Source organism: Equus caballus, chromosome 15, assembly GCF_041296265.1.
Source record: "Equus caballus isolate H_3958 breed thoroughbred chromosome 15, TB-T2T, whole genome shotgun sequence".
In the NCBI taxonomy this organism is placed as follows: Eukaryota; Metazoa; Chordata; class Mammalia; order Perissodactyla; family Equidae; genus Equus; species Equus caballus.
The window spans coordinates 100,728,627-100,754,941 of NC_091698.1; the positions used below are offsets into that span (position 1 = coordinate 100,728,627).

Consider the following 26,315-nt stretch of genomic DNA (forward strand, 5'->3'; position numbering starts at 1 on the left):
AGGCCCCTGGAACGGCACCTGCAGTGGCTTCCTCTCAGCCTTGGCTGTTTCCTGAGGCAGAAGAGCAGTGGCTGGTCTCTTGGCAGGAGCTAACATCGCCCGCCCTTTCCTATTCTGCCCTCCAGACAGTGCTGTGCTTTGTAACGGGTGTGAGCCAGGGCAGGGAGGGGCGGTCGGTTGGGCTGTGGATGCTGTCAGCCTCTGGGGTCCACAGGGAAAGACTCAAAATAGAACAGCAAATGCTTTTTTCCAGAAGTCCACTTGTTTCACGCCAAAAACAGTGAGACATGGATTTTTTAAAAAAGATTATCTCTGAAATACAATAGTTTCTCTCTAAGTGTTTATAGAGAACTGCTGATCCATCCATCCATTCATTCACTTGAGTATTTATTGAGCACCTGCAAAGTGTCAGGTCCTCTGCACTGTGATGACGATAGAGCTTCACCAGACAGCTCCAGTCCTGCTGCAGTGGGTAATTTTATGTGTCACTGTGGCTGGGCCGTCTTCCCCAGAATTTAGGCAAACACCAGTCTAGATGTTGCCAAGAAGGTCTTCTCAGATGAGGTTAACATTTAAATCAGTAGACTTGGAGGGAAGCAGATGACCCTCCCTAATGCGGTGGGCCTCATCCAGTCAGTTGAAGGCCTTAAGAGAAAAAGATTGATGTCCCCTGAAGAGGATGGAAGCGTGCCTCCAGACTGCTCTCAGCAACTCCAGACCGCAGCATCGTCTCCAGACTGTGACATCAGCTCTTCCCCGGGTCGCCAGCCGGGATTGTCTGTTCACCTGGGTTTCTGAGCGTCATACGTAACTGGTCCCTCTCAATAGCAATAAAAATAGCAGTCGTAATAAACAGTTGATGTTAATTGAAGCCTGCTCTAGGGCTTTAAAAGTGTTGACTCATTTAATCCCAAGAAGTGGAGGAAGGTGATCACCTCCTTTTCATGGATGAGGGAACTGAGGCACAGAGAGGTGAAGTGACCTCTCCAACCAGTAAAGGGTTGAGTGGGGATCACGATGCAGATGTCTCTCCAGCTGCAGAGCTGGTGTCCTTAACGAGGCACCATCTGCCTCTGTCCCTGCTGCTCTGACTGCTTCTGCTCCTGCCGGCCGCGCAGCCATACGGCACCTTAGGTCCTATCCCCCTGTTACATCCATTTCCTCGTGTAATCCTTGCAAGAATCCCATGAAGTAGGAAGGACTGCTGGTGTCATTCCCCACCAAGTGAAGAAAAGTGAAGAAACTGAGGCTCAGAGAATTTGCATGGCCAGTGCCCAGTCCCGGGACCGCTGGTCACTGTGGCGGCTTTGTCTCCTGACGCCAGGTGGGTGCAGTTTTTGCTACCCTGTGCCTTTTCCTCCGAGGCTTGCTGTATACGCTGAGGTTGGAAATGGGCGATTTCCCAGCTCCTTGGTCTCCCAGGCCCTGGTGCCACATGAAGGAGGCAAAATTGCAACCGGTGAGGTGGACGTGCGTTTCGATGTCCTCCTGTTTCCTCGTGTCTTCTGAGGCTGTCTCCACTGGGGCTCCCTTTTGGAGAATCCAATTTTCTTCTCTCCATCTGCATAGTTGTCCCTGGTTTGTGGGCTCAGCTTAAATCAATCCTTCTAGAACCTTCCCTGATGGCACCTCCCTCTGTTCTTTCCTTCCGCGTTAGGTGTTCTTAGCTGGATGCCTCATTTGTTAATCAACCTTTGGCACAATTCTCATAGGATTGAGGAGCTCTGAGAAGCTTCTCCAGGTTTCTTTATGCCTCCTGGTCGAGGCCAGAGCCTGGCACACAGGAGGTATGGAGCTTGTGTTTGTGCATTTGATGTGATTAAATATGGTTGAAAACGTGGGTCAGTCAAATTGGAAATGACCCAATCACCTAATAGTGTCTCAAAGGGAGGCAGGGCAGGCAGCCCACTGGCCTAGTGAAATCCCCAGCGGGAGCACTCCAGTCCCTGCTGTGACCTCCTGGAATCAGGTCCAAAGCTCAATAGGAATTTTAGTGGGTGTAATAATGACCCTGTGATTCAGAAGTTCAGCTTGAACACAAGCAATTTCCTCAATTCAGTTCCCCACCAGGGAGCATTTCCTGGTGAGCACTTGGAGTTTCTTTTGTAACACCTACCTTAATTTGGGTACTTTCTAATTCAAACGCTGTGCAGGCAGCCTGAGCTCACAGCACCTCTCTCTGAGCAGGCTGCTTATGGCAGCCCCTGAATTTCTTTTGCAGCAATTGTAGAAAGGGGCAAAACCAAGGTCATTGCTGCACTGAATTGGGAGCTACGGTGGGGAAGAAGGATTGAATGGTGTACATCAATGGCAGAGCAGGGGAGAAAATGACAAGCAGGGGACAGTCACTAACCGTTGGCTTTGGGAAGGTTGGGTAGGACTTGTAGAGCTAGAGAAGGAGAAGCCAGGAAATAAAGGAGTCACTGGTATCACTTTACCCCATGTAGTTTGGCTGCACTGAGACCCCAGGGCCCTCATCCTAGAAATTTTACAACTTGGATCAGTGAATTGTTTTTTTTTTTTTAAAAGATTGGCACCTGAGCTAACATCTGTTGCCAATCTTTTGTTTTTCTTCTCCTCCTGAAAGCCCCCCAGTACTTAGCTGTATATTCTAGTTGCAGGTCCTTCTAGCTCTGCTATGCGGCATGCCACCTCAGCGTGGCCTAATGAGCGGTGCCAGGTCCGCATCCAGGATCCAAACTGGTGAAACCCTGGGCTGCCGAAGCAGAGCGTGAGAACTTAACCATTCGACCACGGGGCCAGGCCCTGGGTCAGTGAATTCTTAATCTGTAAATGGTCCTGGATGCCATCAAAGCCAAGGCTTTTATCTGAGATAAGGGTACAGAAGCACAGAATGGACTGGCCTTATCATGGCGGAGCCTGCGTGGGAATCCTTTCCCACTCCCCTCCCAGCCCGGAGCTTCTTCCACCGCCCAATGAAGGGCCAGCCCTGAGTCCTTGTTTGGCATCAAATGAGCGAACTCTGAGTGCAGATTCAGCAAGTCCTTTGTGGCTTCAGCTGTCAATGACCTGGAGCCATGCTGAGAGGAGGAACAAGGATTCTACCACTCTCCACAGCAGCGCAGGTTTGTCTGGGTTTCATGTTAGCATTTATAGCGCACTTGGAATGTACTGAGGGTTTTTCTTACACATTACATATATCATTTAATCCTCACAAAATCCTCTGAAAATGACAGCATTGTTACCTCCATTTTGCAGCTAGATGGGGGTGGACATTGGATTGTCACCCAGCTCTCCCGAGCTCCCGTGCCACTTACTTCATTCCCCTACATGCCTGCCACGTGGCGCTGTCCTTTGTTAAAACACAGCTCTCCCCTTCCAGGTGGTCAAATCCCCATTTCTCGGTTAAACGGCCATCTAACTGTCCTTCCTATGCCTCGGCTGCTGGCTGTATTCCTTGGTCTAGGAGTTCAGGTCACCGAAATTGTGCAGGTGTTCGCTTGTCTGTTACGTGTCAAGGACCGAGCCACAGAGGGGATATGGGGGGATCCTTTCCTTCAAGAATTAATGACTCACATGGCAAATTGGGAAATCGCTTCCAGCCGACAGACAGGGACGCTTCCAGGGAGAAGCAGCGTGTGGATGGGTCCTTGATGGATAGGCAGAATTTGGACAAGGGTGGAGGAGGGACCAAGAGGGAAGGCTGAGCATCCGGGGGGAAGTGTGAGCGTTGTGCAGGGATGACGGTGGACACGCTGTGCTCCCGACCTGCCTGCTCCTTCATGCTGACTGATGGGGAGAACGACTGCGCCTGCCACTCTGTTATCAAATGCAAACTGCAAAAAGCGTGAGCAACATCAGAGCGCGGAGAGAGGTTCCTGGAATCACCAGACTATTTGGGGTCCTTTTGTCTCCTCCTACTTTTCCTCTGCCCATAGAACCCTCCTCACTGCTCGTCCGTTTCCATCTTAATAACAGGGCGCAGCGCTTCCGCCATGCCCAGGAGCTCTTCTCTCAAGCGCCTGCTTGGGATAAACGCCTCTCTTTTGCGCTTACCTCCAGCTGACGACTTCCTCTCTTCCTGATCAAAAACTTGTCAGTCAGATAGTTAGGGTGCAGTGGGGCCAAACAAGTCGCACTGAGCAAAACTTTAAGTAGAGACAGAGTATAAAAAGTAACTGGAGACACTCAGGTCTTACATGGCATACATTATAATTTTGGCGTCTTACTGGTACTGGATCCCAAAATGGATTTAAAGGTAGCGGTAGTACAAAAGATCAGCTAGGGTGCGTGAACCAGACCAAACGAAGCAAAATCCTGCCCGGCACTGGCGTCAGATGGAACTGAGTTCAAATTCTGGTTCTTTTGCTTATTAAAGAGGAGACTGTGAGGAACTTATTAATTTAGCTTAAGTTCCTACTTCACAGAATTCTTGGGTGCAAAGTGCCCAGCCCACAGCTCCATAAATAGATCTGTTCTCACGTCGACGGGCTGTGGTCTGTTTCTGCAGCATCATGACTTCTTATTTCTGAAGTCTTATTCCAGGCTGTGACCTAAACCAGCATCTGAACGGTGCTTGAAGTGCTGTGGGAACATTCAGAGACGGCTATGTCTGGTGCGCCGGCTGTTGGCCCCAGTGTGACAATGTTAAATATAACATCTGATAATTCTGAAGAGCGTGGTGAAGAGGCAGCGCCTGCCAGTATTGCACCCGCTGGTGCCTCAGCAGCCCACCATCCTGTCCTTGTAGTGGTGGCCAGCTGGCCCGTTGGCCTGAGCCTCCTAATGGTGAAGTGAGAGCGCTAGAGGGGGCCTCTGAGGGGCTGTCCAGCTCTGGAAGCAGGAGCACACTAGCAGGAGGGCAGAGGTCCAGACTGCTGTTGCCACTCCTTTCCATATTTCAGACTTAAGTGCCATCATCTCATGAGTGCGTTGTTGGAGCAGGCGCTGGCTCCAGGTAGCTGTGTGGACCTGTGGTGAGGGTTAGACATATCGGGTTCAGAAGCTGCCCTGGGGCCTGGATGTGGGCGTAGGTGGCAGAGTGGGAAGCAGACCAGGTCCCCAGCCGCCCAGGCCTGCGCTTGTCTGGGGCACCGTGGCAGCTCCCACGTTGCAGGGGCTGTTTCTCAGGGCTTCTCCCTGCTGAGCTGACACAGCCAGCATCCACCACTCCCAGGCTGGATTTCTTGTTGCTGCCAGCCACTCTGCGCCGGGAGGGGTGCAGGTTAGGCTCGGGGGCACCCTACTTCCCTGGGAGACAGTTTTAAACAGGCTCAGCTGACTGGGGGGAGTCCCTACATGGTGTTCAGGGCTGAAATAAGTAAAATAATATCCACCACCAGCCCAGGAAAAACAGGCCAAATATACACTACAGAATCTCAAATGCTTTTTTCTGAAAATGACGTTCCTGTTGGTTGCCTTTCATGGAAACACCTACTCACCCTCGGGACCCATTGAGCACCCTCCATCATTCTCTTTCACAGACTCAGTTTACCAACACATCTTGCAAAGCCAATTTGTCCAGGGCCATGAGCTGCATGGTGGAGTTAACAAAATGAACCCCACACGCTCTCTTCAGGTCATGACCACTGGCCATGTCCTCATAGTCCTTGCATTACATTGTCACCTGACTTCAGCTGAGTAGACAAGTATATGTGAAAATGCTGACTATGGACAAGGCATTTAGTTAGCACTACTGGCTTTTGTTGCTGACTTCTTTTGTGTTCCTAAGACTTAGTTCTGCAGTGAGAGTCTGAGTTCCGAGAGGGCAGAAACTTCTCTCTGTATCCACATCCCACAATATCCAGACAACAGGGGTTTATTAAATATTTGTTATAGTGTTTAAAAAATAGTAACAGTAACAACCCAAATACTGGGCTGAAAAAACAGTAGCGACATATAAGTGACGAGAAGTTTCACCCAAGGAAAATAAGCTTTATTTCTAGTGGAGAAAATGGCATAACAGCCACAGCTGCCGCTTCATGTGGCACACATTCCTTACCTTGGATGATCTCACCAGTCCTTCATGGTGGGTGTTATTAGCCCATTTTATTTATTTATTTATTTTTTCAAGGAAGATTAGCCCTGAGCAAACATCTGCCAATCCTCCTCTTTTTGCTGAGGAAGACTGGCCCTGAGCTAACATCCGTGCCCATCTTCCTCTACTCTATATGTGGGATGCCTGCCACAGCATGGCGTGCCAAGTGGTGCCATGTCCGCACCCAGGATCCGAACCGGCGAACCCTGGGCCGCAGAGAAGTGGAACTTGCGCACTTAACTGCTGCGCCACCGGGCCAGCTCCTATTGTCCCGTTTTGAAGATGAGAAACCCAAGTCCTGATCAGAGTCACAAATGTAGTAACTTGTGCTGTGAATTATGGTGTAGGTCTTTTAGACTCCAAAGCTGTGATCTGTTTGTTAAGCCATGCTGCTGAGTGTTTTCACCCATTGTGTTCAGCGCCCGGTGAGATTTAATGTAAGAGATCTGTGTGCAGACGTTTCTGGTGCCTGCATATGAGAGGACACAAACAAGCGCAGATAAATCAGAGAGACCTTATCGTCGTGGAGGGATGTGCACTCATATGATGAACAGGTCAAAGTGTGTGATAACCGCCAGATAAGAGGCCCGGAGGACGTGTGTGTTGTGCAGAATAGCTTTGTTGAGTATCTGTGTTTCTTTATAAAGCTGGCAGCACAGTTGGAAACTGGTGTCTGGGACATTTTCGAGAACTAGATTCTGCTTCCTCCTCTCTTGCTGGCAATTTTGACCTCATGGTCCTACAGTTAATTATCTATGAAATATGTGCAGTATACCTTGCCCAGCCCAACTCAGCCTGATTATTTCCGTTTTAGCTAATAGAACCCATCGTTTCTGAAAGAGCCCATCTATGCGGTTCATGCTTTGGGAGTGGAGAGGTGTTGGTTCTTTAGGTGTGGTCAGGCTGAGCTGAACTGCGGTGTTGAACGAAAAGACAGCATTCCATTAGGTTCGTAGCTTTTCCTTACCTCTGACAGAAAGGGAGGAGAATATTAATGATGAGGGCACCCCCTTTTAGTAAATGAAATACCCCCCTCCAAGACCTCTATGCGTCCAAACCTTGGGAGTCGGAGGTCACCCACCTGCACAGACTAATGAGATTCATTAACACCAGGAGACCAGAGAGGTTCGCAAAGGGACATTATTGTGGCTCTTCTCTCCTTCAACAAAGGAGCCTCCCTTGTCCCTTTGCCTTCCTTCTGTCTGTGTCTATCATTAAAACAGAAGTGGGGGCGGGGCTTGAGCGAGGAAGCCTTCCACTAACTGCTTCCTGGAAACTCCTAAGAGTCTCAGCTGTTCTGTGGACAAAAACGAATGCCGTGCGTGGCGCGTAGCTGGATGGCTGTTCCTCACGACTGGGGGAGACTGCCGGTCCAGGTGGATTCAGAATCCTTCCGGATGCACGGAACTCTCAGGGGATGGTGGCTGCTGTTTTGGCATCCTGTCCCTCTTTAGGATGGAGACTTCATATGGGTCCTTGGAAATAGCGCATGTTCCCTCTCGCTGGCTGGAGGAGGTGGCTCTGAAATACAAGCCGTTAGGGATCTTTCTGAAAGATCTTGGGCCCTCCCCAGAAGACGCAGGTGATGACCGGGACAGCGTGCCCAGCAGGGTAGCAGGAGACTTCCGCACCTTTAATGTTTGACAAAAGGATGAAAACATTGAAAACAAGCAGAGCACTTCTCCAGTAGCAGGGGGTTTTTGTCTGCTGTGAGGCTGGGATGACCTGCATCTACCTAGCAGTGACAGAGGGCATCTAGCCAAACCTGCCTATCCTGTCTTTGCGGGTCTGATGGAGTTTGCCCAGTTAACAGAGGCCGTTTCTTACAGTATTATATGTGGGCTTCCCATGATTTAAAAAATATCAAAGATTTTCACTTGGGGGATGGAGACGGCGAAGAGGAAATGGACAGATGATATTACTCAAACTTTTGTTTAAAATGCTTTCAGGGAGCTATTCGTCTTTTGGCTGCTGTTACTTTTTTCCTGTTTGTTTCTTTTTTGTAATAAAAGTGTTTTAAAAGTAATTATGCTCGTCGAAGAAAGTGTGGAAAGTTCTAGAAAGTATAAAGAATCCAAGAAAAAAGTAATCTGTGATGGTACCATCAAGTGGCAAGCATAATGAATATTTTGGTTCATTCATCTCTAGTCTTTTGAGGAGGGAGATTATATGGGGGGAGGTGGGAGTCATTTTTTATAAAACTTATATTATGGATTTAACTTGAATCCTCTCTTTTGAACTCAGTACTATGGAATAGGCCTTCTTTATGTTATTAAAGACTTTTTGCCAACATATTTTTTTTTCTGGTTTAAAAATACTCCTTTCCCTACCACATGTTTTTTTGAGAGAGATTAAAAAACAAACCTACCTTGATGGGACCTTTAGTTTGAATATAAACAACCCAGTTGTTTTAAAGCGTTCTTCCCCCCAAGGAGAAACATTCCAATTGTTTCTGTTTATGAGATGCAAAATATTTCATCCCTTTGTCACTTTTTTTGGGTGTGGGTTCAAGATTGTGAAACTACGTTGGTTGTTTGATTTGATGATCCTTGTGGGTGAAATTGTGTTGCCTAAATTCTTTTCAACAAATGCACTCTTTCCCAAATCTAATCTCTGTTTGGATTTCTCAATGAAATTCTCATCATCTTATTTATTATTCCTCATTGAACAGTGTTTTGTTTTTTAAAGTGATTTTCATGGAACGTCAATTCCCTTTATGTAAAAGTCTGAAACCTAGGTCAGCTCCATGCGCAGTCCCCAGTGGGAGAGTCCACCTGTTTCCCCACATCTCACGTGATGCTTGACAGTCTTTTTCCCTCTTCCCTCCCTTATACACTTTTGGCTGGAACAGAACGTTTCCAAGCAGGTGTGTCCTAACCCAGAAGCCTGGGTTTAAGGATGCTTTCGTAAAAACAAATGAGCAATGAGTATATTCAGTGCCATACAATTAGATCTCAAAATAGAGTCTCTAGATTTTTTAAAATAAAAGATATCATACTCAGTGGAAATGACATGATTCCAAAAACACCTACGGTATAACGTTTCTACATTAGTCAAAAAAAAAAAAATAAAGATACAATTAAAGAAGTATTGGCAAAGAGAAATAGAAAGTGGTGCAATTTAGGCAGGAGCTAACTCACATAGAAAAACATTGACCAGAGATAAAAACAGGGAAGTGACCAGAGAAGAATTTTTTTCTTTAGAAACACCTGCATGATGAATGCCAAGGAATGGGAAAGAAAATGAAATAAGCCACAGAATTAATCAGCTTTTATCTTTATTGTAAAATGATTCCTGCATTGAAATAAAGTTTTAGCAATAAGAAGCTTCCAGTCGGTGTGACCACACGTCCTGTTTGCTCAGGGCAGTCTCTGTTCTTGCCTCAGATCCTTGCATAATTATTAATAAGATTGCCTTTTGTTCTCAAAACTGTAGCAGTTTGGACACTATTATATGGTCTCTTTATAACAGCAAAACTGAAATGTTTGTGATATGATAAACAATTAGTAAACACACTAGTTTCACACATGGATTTTGAAATGTGAGTTGGAAGTGACAACACAAAATTCAACACATTTACATCCACAGCTCAGATCTACAGTGACGTCGGAAAGTTGACTGAATGAGGATTTCAGGAGAACACGGAGTATAGAATGAGGTATGGAGGACTAAGGTTATTTTTATAATTATAATAATGATATTTTACATCCGTAGGGTAATTTACAGTTTCCAGAGACCTTCCATATCCCTGGACTCATGTGTCCTCCTGTGACTTTGAGTGGTCTGGAAGGAGGGGATAACAACAATGATGGAGGAGACGCCAACCCACCTCTGCTCTCGGGTTTTGGTGACCCCACGCTGGGAGTGGATGTCGTCCCTTACTGATACTGGAGGGAAGGGAATGAGAACAGCCTGGAGCACGTTCAAAGAAGGAGTAGGGCCTCAAAGGCAGGAATTTATTCGGAAAATCTTAGCAAGTGAAATCTGCATATCGATGCTGAGTTATGACCCATGGCAACTCCAGCTTTGGAAAAACAACTTAGGGATCTGCTTTTAGTGAAGATGAATAGTTTCCTGTGATTAATAGAAAAAAGATCAAGTGAGGAAAAGTAGCTCCTTATGAGAGCATTTTGAAGTGATGGGATTGATCATCATGAAAAAGGTGGCTCGTACCCAAACTCTTCAAATGTGTTACTGGAAAATTAAATTAATTCTGTAGAGTTTTGGTTTTTTTCTCCCTATTATCCACTATTAATATTAACAGGATAATATTATCCACTGTTAATATTATAATATTACCCCCTACTAATATTAATTAATAATTATTTAATTATTATATATTATAATAAATTTATATAAAATATAAAATAATAATATAATTATCATTAATAATTAATATAAATAGTGGATAATATTATCCAAAAACCCACTTTTTTCCCCGTAGAGAAATAATTGAAAAGAAATGAATATTCAGGAGCAAGGGGCCTACCATTCAAATGTGTAAATTTGGCATTTGAGGGGAGGCGAATTGCTTAAGCAGTTGCCTAAGTGACTGTGGGTGTCAGTTAATACTGGCTGATGAGGGTTTTACTCCCATTAGCAGAAAGATAGGTTCAGTTATTCAGTTTTAATCCATTTAGGAATGACTTTGTGGCAAGTGACCCAGCACTGTTTGCATGCATTCCAAGAAGAGAGCACGTCTCAGGCGATTGGCTCCTTCTCCCCAGTAGAAATCAGGACACACAGAAACTGTGACTTGCAGGGTGACCCTGTTCCTCTTTCTGAGTCATCCAGGAAGTAAAGTGGGATATAAGGAAAAGTCTGACCTAGGCTTGATTTCCAATGTCACTTTACCAAGGCTGAGGTCTCAGGTCTGTTTCTTAAGCTGGGGAGGCATAGGAAGATTTACTGAGGAATTCGGATGAGTTACTGTATTGAAAGTACTTCAAGCTCTGCGTGGAGCCTGTTGCCTGCAATTGCTTCTGCTGAGGTCTATTGCCCTCGCTGGTATTTTGCTCTGATTGGGAAGCCTCCAGGCTCGTCTCCTTCCTGGGCGGGGGGCAAGGCTGCTGCAGAATTGAGAGAACTCTGAGGGACAGGCCCAGAGGGAACCACAGTCTCTCCACCAAACAGCTCAATGGTCTCTATGGTTTGATTCCTATTAATCCCTCTAGACCAAAGTAGATTTTAGTCTAGTAGTGAGGTGGTCTTTTATTTAGACCTTTGGAAGAAAGTTAAATTAGATTGTTACTGCACAAAATTGGGGTTCTCTTGCCTGATGTACATAAAAAAAGCCAATTATTATGGCATCAGCTTTTGGGAAAAGAAATCAGCTTTATTTTGCGAGATCGATCTGCAAGGGGTCAGGGGCGTATGCTCTCAGATCTGTCTCCCCGATCCGGGGCTTGGGACACAATTTATGGGACGAAGGGCAGGGAGGTCTCAGGTGTGGAGATAGATGATTGGAGGTGAGGAGAGGTGAGGTAAGTGGTGATCTGGGCAAGTGTAGTCAAGCTTCATGTCTCTTCACAGGACGCATGTTCACAAAATGGCGGCATTATCGTCATCTGAGGCTGGAGTTTTTAGCTCTTTGACATCAAAAAGGTCACTTCCCAAGCATTTGCACAGGCCCAGTTGATGGGGCGGTGGTCTCAGCTGGCCTGAACCAGACAGGGGGTCTCAGTTCCTCAAAACTCACTCTTAGTTACTCTGTTGATAAGATGGGGTCAGTTGAACTGGTCATGGAGGGCCTGAGGTTACAGAATGAGCTGTAATAAATGACATAATGCAGCTTAATTTTAAATTTCCTGTTACCACAAATAAATAGAACTGCTTTTCTTAAGACGTATACCCGTTTTTTAAACTTTAATTAAGTGATTGATAGACATGCTGCCTGTGCCTTTCGATGTGAACCCTTTACCGTGTTCCCAGATGGCTGCGAGCTTCCGGCTCCTCTAGGCAACTCCTTGAAGGCAGGGATTTTACTAAAGATTTTGTGGGGAGACAGAAAATGGTTTTTGTTGCACACCAAATGGCAAAACCTTGAAAATCCTCCTGGAATCTTTCTAAGCCTTCTCCTGAGGCTCTTTCTAAACAGCATTTGTTCCCAAATCACTTTCTCCATGCCCTCTTCTGCCTTTCCCTCAGGCAGCCTCTGCATTTTCCTATCTCCCGCCTCTTCCTTCTAGATCTTTCCCTGGCTTCTATTCACTCTCCTATTTATGGAGTAATTAAGTCCTTTCTTTTCTTCTCCAGTTTCTCTTCTCCCAGGCCTTGCCCTTTTCTCTCCCGCCTCAGAAAACGCAGGACTTTCTTTAGGACCCACTGTCTTTAGACCCAGGTGGCAAAGACAAAGAATTTTTATTGACAAATAAATCACAAAGAATTTTTGAAAAATTCCTATGACAATAAAATGACTCAATGACATTTATTGGCCCTCAGGACTGATTAGCTAGTTGTACCAAATATCATAAAATGTAAAATTCTCTGGGACAAGAATACTTCCATGTGTGTTGCAATTTTAAAAAGATTTCATTTACAAAAACAGAATGGGGAAAGATTCAGAACTCTATTTGCTTTCATGGCCTAGACATTTTTTTCCAGTTTCTTCTGTTGGTTTACAAAATGGAAACTTATATTTCTATCTGCTCTGAATTAACAATTGTCTATTAACTGATAGCTCCTGTCAAGAGAATTGGAGAAACAGGAGAGAAAAGGGGAGAGGAAGGGAGGGTTCAGGGTCCGACTGTGGAGTCTGGATGCCTCTTCAAACACTTAGTGGCTTGTAACCTTCCATGGATTCCTTAATGCCTCTCCACCTTAGTTTCCTAAAATGAGAATAATGATACTACCAAATATATGGCTTCCAGGAGAAAATAGATAATAAGTACTTAGAATTGTGTCTGACACATTATAAATGCTCAATAAATGTCAGCCATCATTATTTTTGCAGAAGGGTACAACGTTATTGATATTTTCAAAAGGAAAACCCGATGACATGCTTCCTAAGGAAGGATTGTGGTGGCAAGTGCTAGGTAGGTCTGCGTTGTCTCCTCGTTTCTTGAAGATGTTAGGATCAGAGCCAGGCATGGCCCCTGCGAACTGTTGCAGCATGGGTGTAAGCCACGTCGCAGGCCTGGGCAGGACCCTGCCCCACTGAGTTCCTCCCTGTTTCAGTCTGGCATGCCCTGTTCTGTCAAAATTGCTCTGCAGTTGACGTCTCTGCTTGACCTGTTCAACAGAGATTCGAGCGTCTGCCGTCCAACAGGCACTGCTTTGGTTTAGGAAACAGAGGTGACCCCAGTGGACAGCATCTTGGCTCTTGTCACTTGCATTTCTGGCAGTAGCGGTGGGAAGACAGAAAATAAACAGATAAATATGCAGTCTGTAAGTCTTTGTACTTTTAAAAATTATACTATTTTCTATTAGCTTTTTATTTTCAGATCATTATAGATTCACATGCAGTTGTAAGAAATAATACGGAAAGATCCCATGTCCCCTTGACCCAATTTTCCTGATTGATAGCATTTTACAAAACTATAATACAATATTACAATCAGGATATTGACACTGACTCAGCAAAGATACAGAATGTCTCCATCTCCACAAGCATCCCTTATACGGCCCGCTAGAGCCACACTTTTCTCCCACCCTCGCCCACTCCCTAATCTCTGCAAGCCACTAATTTGTTCTCCATTTCTCTAATTTAGTCATTTCAAGAACATCATATAAATGGAATCATACAATATGTCACATTTGGGATTGGCTTTTTGCACTCAGCATGGTCCTTTGGAGATTCCTTCAGGTTGTGGCATGCATTCATAGTGCATTCCTTTCACTGCTGAGTAGTATTCCACGGTGCGGATGTGCCACACTATGTTTAAATGTTTACCTGTTGAAGGACATCTAGGCTACGTCCAGATTTTTGCTGTTATGAATAAAGCTGCTAAGAACGTTGGTGTACATGTTTCGAATGAACATGAGTTTTTGTTTCTCTGGGGTAAATGTCCTGGAGTACAATGGCTGGGCGTATGGTAGTTTATTTTTTTAAGAAATGTTTATTTTTTTAAGAAAGTGCCCAACTGTTTTCCAGCGTGGTTGTACCATTTGACGTTGCCATGAGCAACGCATGGTTGATTAAGCTTCTCCACATCCTTGCCAGCACTTGCTGTTGTCTCTACTTTTTTAAATCTTCTGTTGGATATGTGGTGATACTTTACTGTGGTTTTATTTTGTATTCCCCTAATGGATGATTGTGCTAAACATCTTTTCATGTGCTGTTTGCCATCTGTATATCCTCGCCAGTGAAATGTCAGTTCACGTCTTGTGTATATTTTGTAATTGGATTGTTTGTTTTCTACTGTTGAGTTGAGAGCTGTTTATGTACGCTAGAGATGAGCCCTTTGTTGGACATGTGGATTGCAAATGTTTTCTCTCAGTCTGTACCTTGTCTCTCTATCCTCTTAATAGAGTCTTTCACAGAGCAAAAGCTTTTAATTTTGATGACATCCATTTTATCAACTTTTCCTTTTATAGATTGTGCTTTTGATGTCAAGTCTAAGAAATCTTTACTCAGCCCAAGATCCCAAAGATTTTCTCTTGTCTTTTTTCTATAAATTTTCCAGTTTTACATTTAAGCCTGTGATCCATTTTGAGTTACTTATATATGTTACGAACTTCAGGTTGAAAAATCGTAGGAATGCATTGATTTTTGCATGTTTATCTTGTATCCTGTAGTCCTGATGAACTGTTATTAGTGCCAGGAGATTTTTGGAGATAACTTGGCTTTTTTTTTTTTTTGTCCATGAATGTCCAGTTACTCTAGTACTGCTTGTCAAAAAGGCTACCTTTCCTACATTGAATTGCTTTTGCATGTTTGTCAAAAATCAGTTGGGTACATTTGTGTGTGTCTATCTCTGGCTTCTCTGTTGTCTTCCATTGAGTTATATGTCTGTCACCAACCACTACCACACAGTATTGATTACTGTAGCTGTACAATGTCTTGAAATTGTGTAGACTGATTCCTCCCACTGTATATTTCTTTAGCAAAATTGTTTCAGCTACCATGCTTCTTTTGCTTTTTCACATAAATTTTAGAATAATCTTATCTGTATCTGCAAAAAATCTTGCTGGGACTTTGCTAACCAACACATTAAACCTATATATCGATTTGGGGAGAATCGACATCTTTGCTGTGTTGTCTTCTAATCCACGAACATGATAAGTCTCTCCATTTATTTCTATCTTCTTTGATTTCTTTCATCGGTGTTTTTTAGTTTTTAGTCTGTAAGTCCTCTATATGTTTTGTTATATTTATACCTAAGTGGCTCTTATTTTTTGAGAAATTATAAATAATGTTGTATTTTTAATTTCAGTGTCCACATGTTCATTGAGAGTATATAGAAACACAATTGAATTTTGAATATTTGCCTTGTGTCCTGTGATCTTGCTGAACTAAGTAGGCATTGTTTTTTTGGAGATTCCTTGGAATTTTTTTAAGTAGATAATCATATCTACTGCAAATAGAGATAGTTTAGTTTCTTCATCTCTGACATATATGCCTTTTATTTCTTTTTCTTGCCTCATTTAATTGGCTAGATCTCCTAGCACTATGCTCAATAAGAGTGGTGAGAGTGGACATCTTTGCCTTGTTCCCAATCTTAGGGGAAAAAAACATTCAATCTTTTATGATTAAGTATAATATAAATTCTAGGTTTTCTGTAGATGTTATTTGTCAAGTTGAGAAATTTCCCTACTATTCCTACTTTTCTGAGAGATTTTTACTGTAAATGGGTGTTGAGTTTTGTCAAATGATTTTTCTACATTAAGTGATATGATCTTTGGATTTTTCTTCTTTAGATTGCAAACATGGCAGATTACATTGATTGATTTTCAAATGTTGAACTAGCCTTGCATACCTGGGTAAAAACCTTACTTGGTTATGGTAAATAATTCTCTTTATATATTGATGAATTCTATTTGCTAATATTTTGTTAAGGAGTTTTACATCTATATTGAGGAGGAACGTTGGTTAATAGTTCCTCTTTTTCTGCTGTCTTTGTCTGGTTTTGATATCAGGATAATGAGAATAGCTTCATAAAATGAATTGAGAAGTATTCCTTCCTCTTCTGTTTTCTGGAAGAGGTTGTATAGAATTAGTGTTAGTTATTCTTTAAACATTTGGTAGAATTCTCTGGTGAAACTATCTGGGCTCAGAGATTCCTACTCTGATACTTTTAAAATCACACATTTAATTTCCCTAATAGTTATAGTGCTATTCAAATAATGTATTTGATATTGGGAGAATTGTAGTAGCTTGTTTTTTTTGAGTAATTGGTCCATTTCATCTAAGTTGTTAAACCTGTGCGTGCTGAGTTGTTCATAGCATTCTTTTATTATGCTTTTGGTGTCTCCTGGGTCTGTAGTGATATTCTATGTTTCCTGCCTGAAGTTGGTCATTTGCATCTTCTGACTTGCTGGAGGTTTGTCAATTTTATTGATCTTTTCAAAGAAACAATTTCTTCATTTCATTGATTTTCTCTATTTTCTGTATTTAATGTCATTGATTTCTGCTCTTTTCTTGAGTATTTCCTTCCATTTTCTTGTTTTGAATTTATTTTTCTCTTCCCTTTCTAGGTTCTTGAGAGGAGAGCATAGATTATTGATTTGAGACTTTTCCTCTTTCATAATAAATTTCTCTTTCCACATTGCTTTGGTTATGTCCCACAAATTTTGGTGGGCTACATTTTCATTTTTATTCAATTCAATTTCTTAGACTTTTTCTTGAGACTTCCTCTTTGACCCATGGGTTATTTAGAAGTCTGTTGCTTAGTTTCTAGGCGTTTAGATGTTTTTCTGTTATCTTTATGTTATTGATTTCTGTTTTGATTCCATTGTGGTCAGATAACCCGCTATGTATAATTTCAATACTTTGTGATTTGTTGAGGGCTGTTTTATGGTCCAGGATATGGTCTATGTTGATATTATCTTCTGAGAATTCTTGAAAAGTCTGTGTGTTCTGTTGTTTTTGCCAGACTGTTGCATAAATGCCTATTAGAGCCTTTTGTTTTAGTTCTGCTATATCCTTGATGATTTTCTGTCTAGTTCTATCACTTGTCAAGGGTGGGGTGTTGAAATCTCCAGCTGTCATTGTGATTGTCTATTTATCCTTTCAATTCTATCAGTTCTTGCTTCACACGTTCTACAGCTTGTTGTTTGATGCACACATTTATGATTTCTATGTCTTTTGGTGAATTCATCATTTTGTTATTACATAATGTCTTGGGTGGGAGGGTGGGAGTGCCTCATTATCACTCCTCACACGGCCTCCACAGCGGTGTGGGAGGTGGCTTTGTTACCACCGGGTGCCTCCCTCGTAGGCCTCCTTTGATGCTGCCTCTCTTGGGAAGGGGAGGAATGCCTTATTAGGGCCACGTTGGAGAGAATTCCAGGCTCCCCGTGTGGTCTCCATTGACACTGTGGGGAGTCCCTACTCACCCTTCTCTGAGCCACCCCAGGATGTTTCATTACAGCCAGTCCAGGGTAGGAGTCTAGTTTCCTTCCTCTACCTTTGTTGGCGGGGGTAGGGGGGGGGGCACAGTTTTTCTGTTGTTTGTCTAGAATAGGGCAGGTATTGTGTAAGTGTTTTCTATTTTTCTAGGCTGCCCTTTTTCTGGTCCTTAGGCTAGAGAGAGCAGGCTTTTTGGGGAGGCTTTGTTGCCTGTGCTCTTTGCTATTCCTAGGTTGCTGGCTTCTTCAGCTCCAAGTCTGGGATATAAGAGATAAAAAGGACTCCAGAGAGCTCATACCACATTGTTCCTTCGGTTGTGAGGTCCCCAGACTGCCTGTCATATTCTATCAACATTTTAGAGTTTTCTTTTCTGTCTTACATATAAATATTCAAGATATTTAGTTGTGCTTAGCAAGGAGAATAGGGAAAAATCCACCTACATCATCTTTGAGGAAGCCTAACGCAGTATGTCATTTATCAACTATGAAGAAAAAGGAAGCATGGTTGGGGGGTGATGATGTGGCAGTGAATGTTGTTGCTTTTATATAGGGAGATCAGAGAAGGACTTTTTGGTAATGGTTTGAGTTGACCTCTAAATAAATTTAAGAAAGGGTCATGTAGATATCTAAGGGAGGTGCATTCTAGGAAGATGGAATAGCAAATGGAAAGGTGTTGGGATGAGTTCTTACTTGGCATTCAAAGATTTGCAATATAGGCTAGCTAAAAGGCAGGGAGCAAGGGCAGAGTGATGGGCATTGAGAACTGGGAGGTGGTATGTGGTTAGACTATGCCAGACTTTATAGGCCATTTTAAAGATTTTAGCTTTTACTTGGAAGGAGATGGGAGCCAAAGAGCAACCATGAGCTGATTTAGGTTTCAACTTGATCACTCTGGGTGCTATGTAGAGAATAAATTGAGGGTGTGGGAGTTGAGGCTAGGAGCAGGAAAACCAATTTAAAGCAATTGTATTAGCCTAGAGGAGAGTCCCAACTCCCAGACAGCCTAGAACTTTCATTTTTTTAAATTAATTTTAATTTTTTTTTTTTTGAAGAAGAAGACTAGCCCCCAGCTAACATCTGCTAATCCTCCTCCTTTTGCTGAGGAAGACTGGCCCTGAGCTAACATCTGTGCCTATCTTCCTCTATTTTTTTATATGTGGGACGCCTACCACAGCATGGCTCGCCAAGTGGTGCCATGTCTGCACCCGGGATTCAAACCGGCGAACCCCCGGCCACCAAAGCAGAACATGCTCACTTAACCGCTGTGCCACCGGGCCGGGCCCTAGAACTTTCATTTTTGTATAGAGGATGATATGCATTAATGAAAAAATTCTGGGTAATTTTGTCAGGATCGTTTTAAGTGGATTCCTTAAAATCTGGGTTGGCAAATTTAGAAAAAAATTCTCGAATTCAAAGGCTCTATGATAAATTTCTTCTGAGTAATTACACTGGTGCCTAGGCACTATTTGATCTATTTATGAGTGTCTGCATCTTACTGGCAAGTCTCTTTTCAGGGTCAGCACAGATACGGCACAATGACTTGTCTCCCAATGTTTCTTCATTCTTCCTCTCTTTTTTGAAGCTGTTGCCTGAAATATTAAATAGCTGTATCTGCAATTGGGTTGTGTTTGTTATAACTTCCAATTACGTCATCTGCTGCCATTGGAAAAACATGGATTATTACATCAGAATTGTTACTGACTTTTTGGGTTAAGGCACATTTATCAATTGGTCATGACAACCAAGATCCTCCCTGAACGGCAGGGTGGAGTTCTGGCACATTAGCTTATCTGAGCATGATATTTACAATCTATTGTCTATTTTCTGGTGTGTTCAGAGAAGATTCTGTGATTTTTACAATAGGCATACTCAGGGTCAGCTGGAAGACACTGAAAAGCACTGTTGTAGGCCTCAGCTATGCACCCCTGGTTGCCTATATTTGGGCATATAGGTTGGTCATTGCTTTCAATTATTCCCCTGAGTAAATCACGGCTGTCAACCGTCTCTCACCAGGCTTAGTGAATTACCTTTGCTGATTCTCGGATGGGGAGCATCTTGGAAATGTAAGAGTAGCATTCAGTGGTGTCTGGGAAGAGGACTTTGGTATACCAGGGCCATCGTGGGCTACATGAGGAGCAGCCGGGGAAGACCCTATCTGAGGGCCTGTTGTCCTTGTCCAGACTCCCACTCCCCATCAAGAATAGCTCTCCTTGACTTCCCACTGGCTGAGTTCTAACTTTCTTTCCCCTGCTCCTGGTGCCAGCATCCCTGAGCCACGGAGGCCACCAAGTACCAAGCCTGGTTTACACTTTCCCTCTCCTCAATATCTACCCCAGCCTGGAGGAAAATCAAAGGTGGAGTTTTATTGCACGGTATAAGATAAACCTGTTGTATACCTTTGTGAGCCAAATTTGAAATAGAGATTAAAAAGCATACTTCCGGGATAAAACCAGAATGGCAATTTGAAGGAAGGGCTCTGAAGCAGGACTTACTTTTGAAGTGGTTTCTGCACATTCTCTTCCCCTGTAGTATGATGACAAAATTTACCCCCCGTGATTAGATGAGGATTAAATGAGATGCAGCAAGGTTGATACTCAACGCGTGACGATGCATCACGGGGGCCATAACACCTGTCATGTTTTGTCGACGATGACAGTACTTCACAAATCTGGTTGAATGAACCTAGAGTCCATCTGACTGATCCAGGGGCTTTCTCACAGGCGGTTTTCAGAATGTCCTTTGGCTTTTATGTTCATGCTATTTAAAAAAAAAAGCCAAAACCAAAACTATAAACCTGTAATTATTATCTTAAAACACTTTAAATAAAAGAGGCAAAAAGTTTATTTAATAACTGTGGCCTATCCGTTTGTGGGTCAGATTATTTTTCAAGCTATAAGTGATAGAATGTAAATAACATAGATCTTTACAGAACACACTCTTAAGGTTAGAAAGGGCCTTAGTTTTTTCACTTAAGCCATCTCTCACTTGAGGTAGAAATGGATTCTATGGTATTTCAGGCACAGCTTGAATACGCTATTCATTCATTCATTCAACAAGCATGTATTGTGTGTTTATTATAGTTGAGGTGCTTTTCTAGGGCATTGGGTAAAAAGGCCCTTAAGACATTTAAAATGGAGTGGAAGAGACATGTGAAGCTGTCAGAACCTGCATTAAGTGTTGTCATATCCAGTGTTTAGTGCGTGTTTATGGAGGACTGGCCTCTTAGCATTCCTGTCTCTCAGCTGAGGAAGGATAAGACTACTGTTGCGGGGGGGGGGGGGGGGGGGGGGGAGGGGGGGTGGTCCAACCCAGGCAGTCTGAACCCAGAATCTGGGCTTCTAATGACTATACTCAGAAAGAGGCACCCAGTTGCTTCGGGGCTGGCGTGGTCCCGGCTTGCTTCCTATAAAGCAGACTCTAGAACCCGGGCACGGGGAACTCACTCTTTCTAGAGAAAGGCCATTGGACATTTCCTGAATGTATTCCTGAAAAATAAAATACAAATCTAAACACTTCTAAATGTTATAAAAGGAGGGAGGAAGGGAGTGGGAGGGAGTAACCCAGGGAACAGTAGGCTGTGGGGAGATAAGAGAGCGGTCGGCGAGAGTGGTGAGTCCTTTTTTCACTTTCATGACTGTCGCATTGAGACATATGCTCCAGCACTTTTCCGGTCCTTCCATTTGCCGAGATCCACCCCCTCCACCCACCAGCCTCCACACAGGCCGTTCCCTCTGCCGGAGACACTCACCCTCGGTGTTATTTCCTGGGGGAAGGGGTCCTGATCCCCTAGATTATTTTCATTCCTCCATTATACATTTTCCCATAACCCTGTCTAGTCTTTCTCACAATTGCAGTTGGGTAATTATTTGGGTAATTCTTTAAGTGCCTGTTAAATATCTGTCCCTTTGCCCTGATTCTAAGCTCTATGAGGAGAAGGATGGTCTCATTTTTATTCATCCTTATCCAGCTGGTACCTAGTATAGTGCCAAGGTCAAAATAAGTGCCTGTTAGGGGTTGCATTGTGTCCTTCTCCTCAAAAAGGGTATGTCGGAGTCCTAACCCCCAGGACCATAGAATATGACCCTATTGAGAGATGAGGTCTTTACAGAAGGAATCATGTGGAGATGGAGTCATTAGGGTGGGCCTGATCTAATATGACTAGTGTCCTTGTAAAAAGGGGAAATTTGGACATAGTCATGCACACGGGAGAACACCGTGTGAAGATGAAGGAAGAGACCTACAAGCCAAGGAATGCCCATGACTGCCAGCAAACCACCAGAAGCTAGGAGACAGGTAGGCAGTAGATTCTCCCTCATGGACCTCAGCGGGTACCAACTCTGCCAACACCTTGATCTCAGGGTTCCCGTCTCCAGAACCGTGGGACGATACATTTCAGTTAAGTCACCCAGTTTGTGGTACTTTGTTAAGGTGGTGCTGGAGACTCATATGGTGCCTAATAAATACCCATTCACTACAAAAAAGAAACAGCAATATGTGGCAGCACACACTCATTTCCCATCCTTGGAATAGGGGCTTAGTCAATGTTTGTTGCTACTATGAAGTTTAACATGTGCCACTTTTTTTGTTTGTTTTTATTTTTGTTTGTTTTATTTCTCATTGTTAATTTCACAACTAGAAGAGTTTAGCTCTCTGTATAATTCTCAAAAAACCTCAAATGGTGTTTTAACCTCCCAAATGTTTTGATTATTCTTTCCCTTCTGGATCTTTGACCTGAGAGAAGGGAATTGGACAGAAGTGGCTGGTGTCACCTGAGACCATGTGTGACACCAGCTATAAGTGTAAAATCTCAAAAATCACATATCGTAGAACCAGCATTAAATTGTAGGGGAAATGTGAGTCATCCACGCATTTGTGATGATCTTGTTATGCACGGATTGGTACCTGGCAGGCTTCGTTTTCTCTAGGATTTCTGCCACCAACTGTCACTACATACTTTTCAATTTGCACAATCTCGTCACTGCCAAGAAAGAAATACCTCGGTGCGTCTTGTAATTACAGAGCTGCTTCTGTCGCCCCCTCCCCAGATCCCTGGAGGTTAAATTTGCACATTCTGACAAAGTAATTTCTTGATTTTGTTTTCTGTACGAATCATTGAAGGTTTCCTGAACAGCTTCGTTCAAACAGTGAGTCAGTGTCAGCCCCGAAAAGGACTTCCTCCTCTGACAGTTTAATTGTTCTCTTGGTTTCCAGGTTTTTCACCTTTTACAAAATATGATGCTTTCTCTACATCTTGTCTAAATATGGATTTGAAACACTGGACTGGTTTAAAAGCTGAAAAGCTAAAGTCTAATTGGAAGGCAAATGTGATTGTTGCAGATATATACAGAGCTTCTTGAAAGACAGCTCAGGACTTGAGACTAATGTCCCAGGAAGCATAAGGCACAGGCAAGGTGCAGATTCTCTGGAACAACACTCAGGGTGCCTGGGCACTCAGCAGCCACTCGATGGCGTTTTGCCGTTGGCCCATCGGCCAACAAGTGAGTACCTTGCCTGTACTGGGGACTGCCTTTCCACCCCATTAGCCTGCTTTGTGGTTCATAATGAGCCCAGTGCCTGGAATCCACATAGCCATCGTGTTCAAGGCGAGACCTCCACCTGTTCTCTTCGTCCCGCCCGTCTGCCCTCCCCTAAGTTCTTGCTCTGCCACTTACATCTGTTCCGTGTCTTCTGACTCTTCACCTCTGCTTTTCTCTGACTCCTTCCTCTCTGACTGTAAACACGTTATATATATACCATCCTTAACCTAAAAGAAACAAAATGAAATCTGTCTTTGAACCAGCCTCCTGCTCAAGGTAGGACCCTCTCTCATTTTCTTTCTTGCAAAAACTTGGAGAATCTTTCTAAATTTACCACCTTCTCTCTTTCACCTTCCATTCACTTCAGCTCACGCGCTGCCTCTTCACGGCGCCTGCTCTTAAGGGAACCACTGGTTTCCTAAATCAGGAGACTTAGTCCTCATCTCACTTGACCTTGGAAGCATTAACAGCAGTGTCAGAGGAGCCATGTGCTGAGCTAAAACCAAGAGGTGCCAGAGATAGAGAAGGGGCAAAGAGTATCAGAGGTCAGTTGACGGTCTCTGCCCCACTAATATTACTCTTCTTGACCAGTCAACTTCTTTTGTTTCCCCTTTAATTTTCACCTTAATTGATGGTTATCTTAGGATTTGTACTCACATCTTTCTCTTCTATTTTTCATTTTCTTCTTTCATCATATCTTCTCTACTTACTTTTATATTCTTTTAGGCAACATCATCATTTTCCCCAGCTTCAAGTACTGTCTCTCTGCCTGGACTTCCAAATCTTTACTTTCACCAAGGACCTGTTTGCTGAGCTCTAAACCTGTATTCCAAATGCTTGTTGGGCACGACCCCAGCGAAGTTTCATGGGTACTTCAAGTTAACGTGTCACACAGGGAATTTGATAATATCTTCAGAATTGCTCCTCTCCCTGTATTCTCTCTTTCAGCAAACCGCAGGACCACCTACTCCGTACTCTAAGCTAGAATCTTGGATATTTTCCTGGTCTTTCCTCTATTGCGTTTCTCACACCCAGTGTTATCAAATGCGGTGAATCCTTCCTTGTCTAGAACTCTCGAATTTATCGTCTCTTTTCCAGTTGCACTGCCGTAATTTGGGTTCTGTCCCTAGCATCTCTAAGGCTCGTTAACTAACGTGTAGCCCAGCGCTTTTTTCCTCCAAGTGCAAATCGCCTGGAGATCTTGTTAAAGTGTGGATCCTGCGTTCAAAGGCCTGTCGGGGGGCTTGAGTCTCTGCGTGTCCGACAAGCTCCTAGGTGACGCGGCTGCTGCTGGGTCGTGGGCCAGAGCTCGAGCAGCAGTGCTCCGGACAAGTAATACCTGCTCTCAGTCCCTCTCCCTCTATCTTTTCACTCCCTCACCCTCCTCTTCCCTCCCTGACCTGCACCCTACATAGCACCTCCTTATGCTCACAAGTCATTCTCTACAATGATGACAACCTTCTAATTTCTTAAAGCAAAAATACGATAATTTCATTGTCTTGTTTAAAAAACTTGATGGGGATTTTGTTGCCTTTGGGACAAAGTCCAACCTGTTTGGTAGAATATGCAGGACAATTTTAATGATCTGTAACGCACGTGCCTCTTATCTCCCCTGCTTTCTTAATCCACAGAATATGTATGTACAATTATTTTATTATTATTTTTTTTGGTGAGGAAGATTGGCCCTGAGCTAACATCTGTTGCCAATCTTCCTCCATTTTTTATGTGGAATGCCACCACAGCCTGGATTGATGAGCAGTGTGTAGGTCTGTGCCTGGGATCCAAACCTGTGAACCCCAGGCCTCTGAAGTGGAATGCACAAACCTAACCACTAAGCTATCGAATCAGCCCCCTTTATGCACATTTTTTTTATAGGGAAAGGGACTGAAGAATCTGTTGGATTCTCAAAGTGGTCTTTAACCTCAGAAAGGGGAATCACTGCTATCCTTTCTTGATGAGGAAATTTTATAGATGAAGAAACCATGGTCCACATAGATTAGACAGTTTCCCAGAGCGCATGAAACATGCATAGTTGCAGAGGCTGGACTAGACCTTGAATCCTTGGAGTTCTAGTCTGGTGCTGATTGCACTGAGCCATGAAAACCATCTTTCGTTAGTGGGTGAGGTCGGGGTCGAAGTGAGATGGCTGTGAGGAAGTGGGATGTCTTACAGCTGCAACAACCAAGCGACGTGCTTTAGCGCCTGGGTTACTCCCTTCCAGTGTTTGCACCCTGGAGGGGGCTTCACTGTACCTATGCGCTCGTGGTTTTCTAACAGAAGAGAGAAGCTCTGAGGCTGCAGGAAGGGCAACTAGTACTGTGGCTGGAAGAGCTCACTAGGAATGTGCAGTGTCAAGATGGTGACGTATGAGCCACAGAAGAAGGAACTTGGCTGCTTAGCCTGGGGGAGAGGGGGTAGGGGTGGGGGGCTTCTCCAAGGAGTTATGATGGCTGTTTTCCAATATCTGCCAAATTACAGTATCCAGTATATATTGATTGATTTTCCACAATGTGCATGTGGCTGTTTGTGTTTATTTGTATGATCTCCTAGAAGCCAGCAAGGTTGCTATGTGAGCGCTGGTTTAAGTTTTGGTTAGTGTATTGAAGCATCACCTCTGAAGACCAACATTACTTCTTCTTTCAGCAGAAGACTTGAAAACCCACCAGCAGGGCAAAGGGAGAAATCTGTTGACTTTCAAAGCTGTAAACTTACTATCAGGCTTGTTCATCTTTAAACATACTGTTTTCACTCTCAGAGGACATTTTTTCTAATGTCAAAATAAATAACATTTGACATTTTAAAATATAATTAGTAATGAGCATTCAGTAGAGGGCGGGTATGAGGAGCCGCTGGGTATATGCGGAAGGAGAGGTTTCTGGTGTCCCCGTCTATCACGCTTTTGGAATGATGGCAAAAGGCAGTGACCACTACGTCTTTGGGTCTGTTTAATCTCCAGCTGTGAACATGTGATCAATCATCTTGTGGACAACAAAAGACTTTTTCTAGAACCAGCAATGATTTCCATGTGCTTGCAAAGGTTTATGCACGTGCTGGTCTGCCAGCGGGTCGGCCCCGATGATGCAGTCTCTGTGCTCGGTGACTTACAGGGAGCTCAGGAAGAAGCCTCAGGACTTACTACTTCCACTATCAACTTTGCAGTTAACTCGCTATCTTGAGCAGTCGTGTGCCAGTTTTCTTTCTAATAAAAATAAGGGAAATCAAGCTTGTAAGTTTGCAAAGCTCTTTGAAATTTCAAATTCAAATATTATCAA

General features: G+C 43.6%; 1 long non-coding RNA gene across 1 annotated transcript in view; it reads left to right on the top strand.

Moving 5' to 3' along the window:
* Positions 1-2,964: 2,964 nt before the first annotated feature.
* Positions 2,965-26,315, top strand: part of LOC138917936 (uncharacterized) — an 88,270-nt gene continuing 64,919 nt past the window's right edge. The window contains exon 1 of the long non-coding RNA XR_011426624.1: positions 2,965-3,086. This is a non-coding gene — a long non-coding RNA (uncharacterized lncRNA). The remainder of the gene's footprint in view (positions 3,087-26,315) is intronic.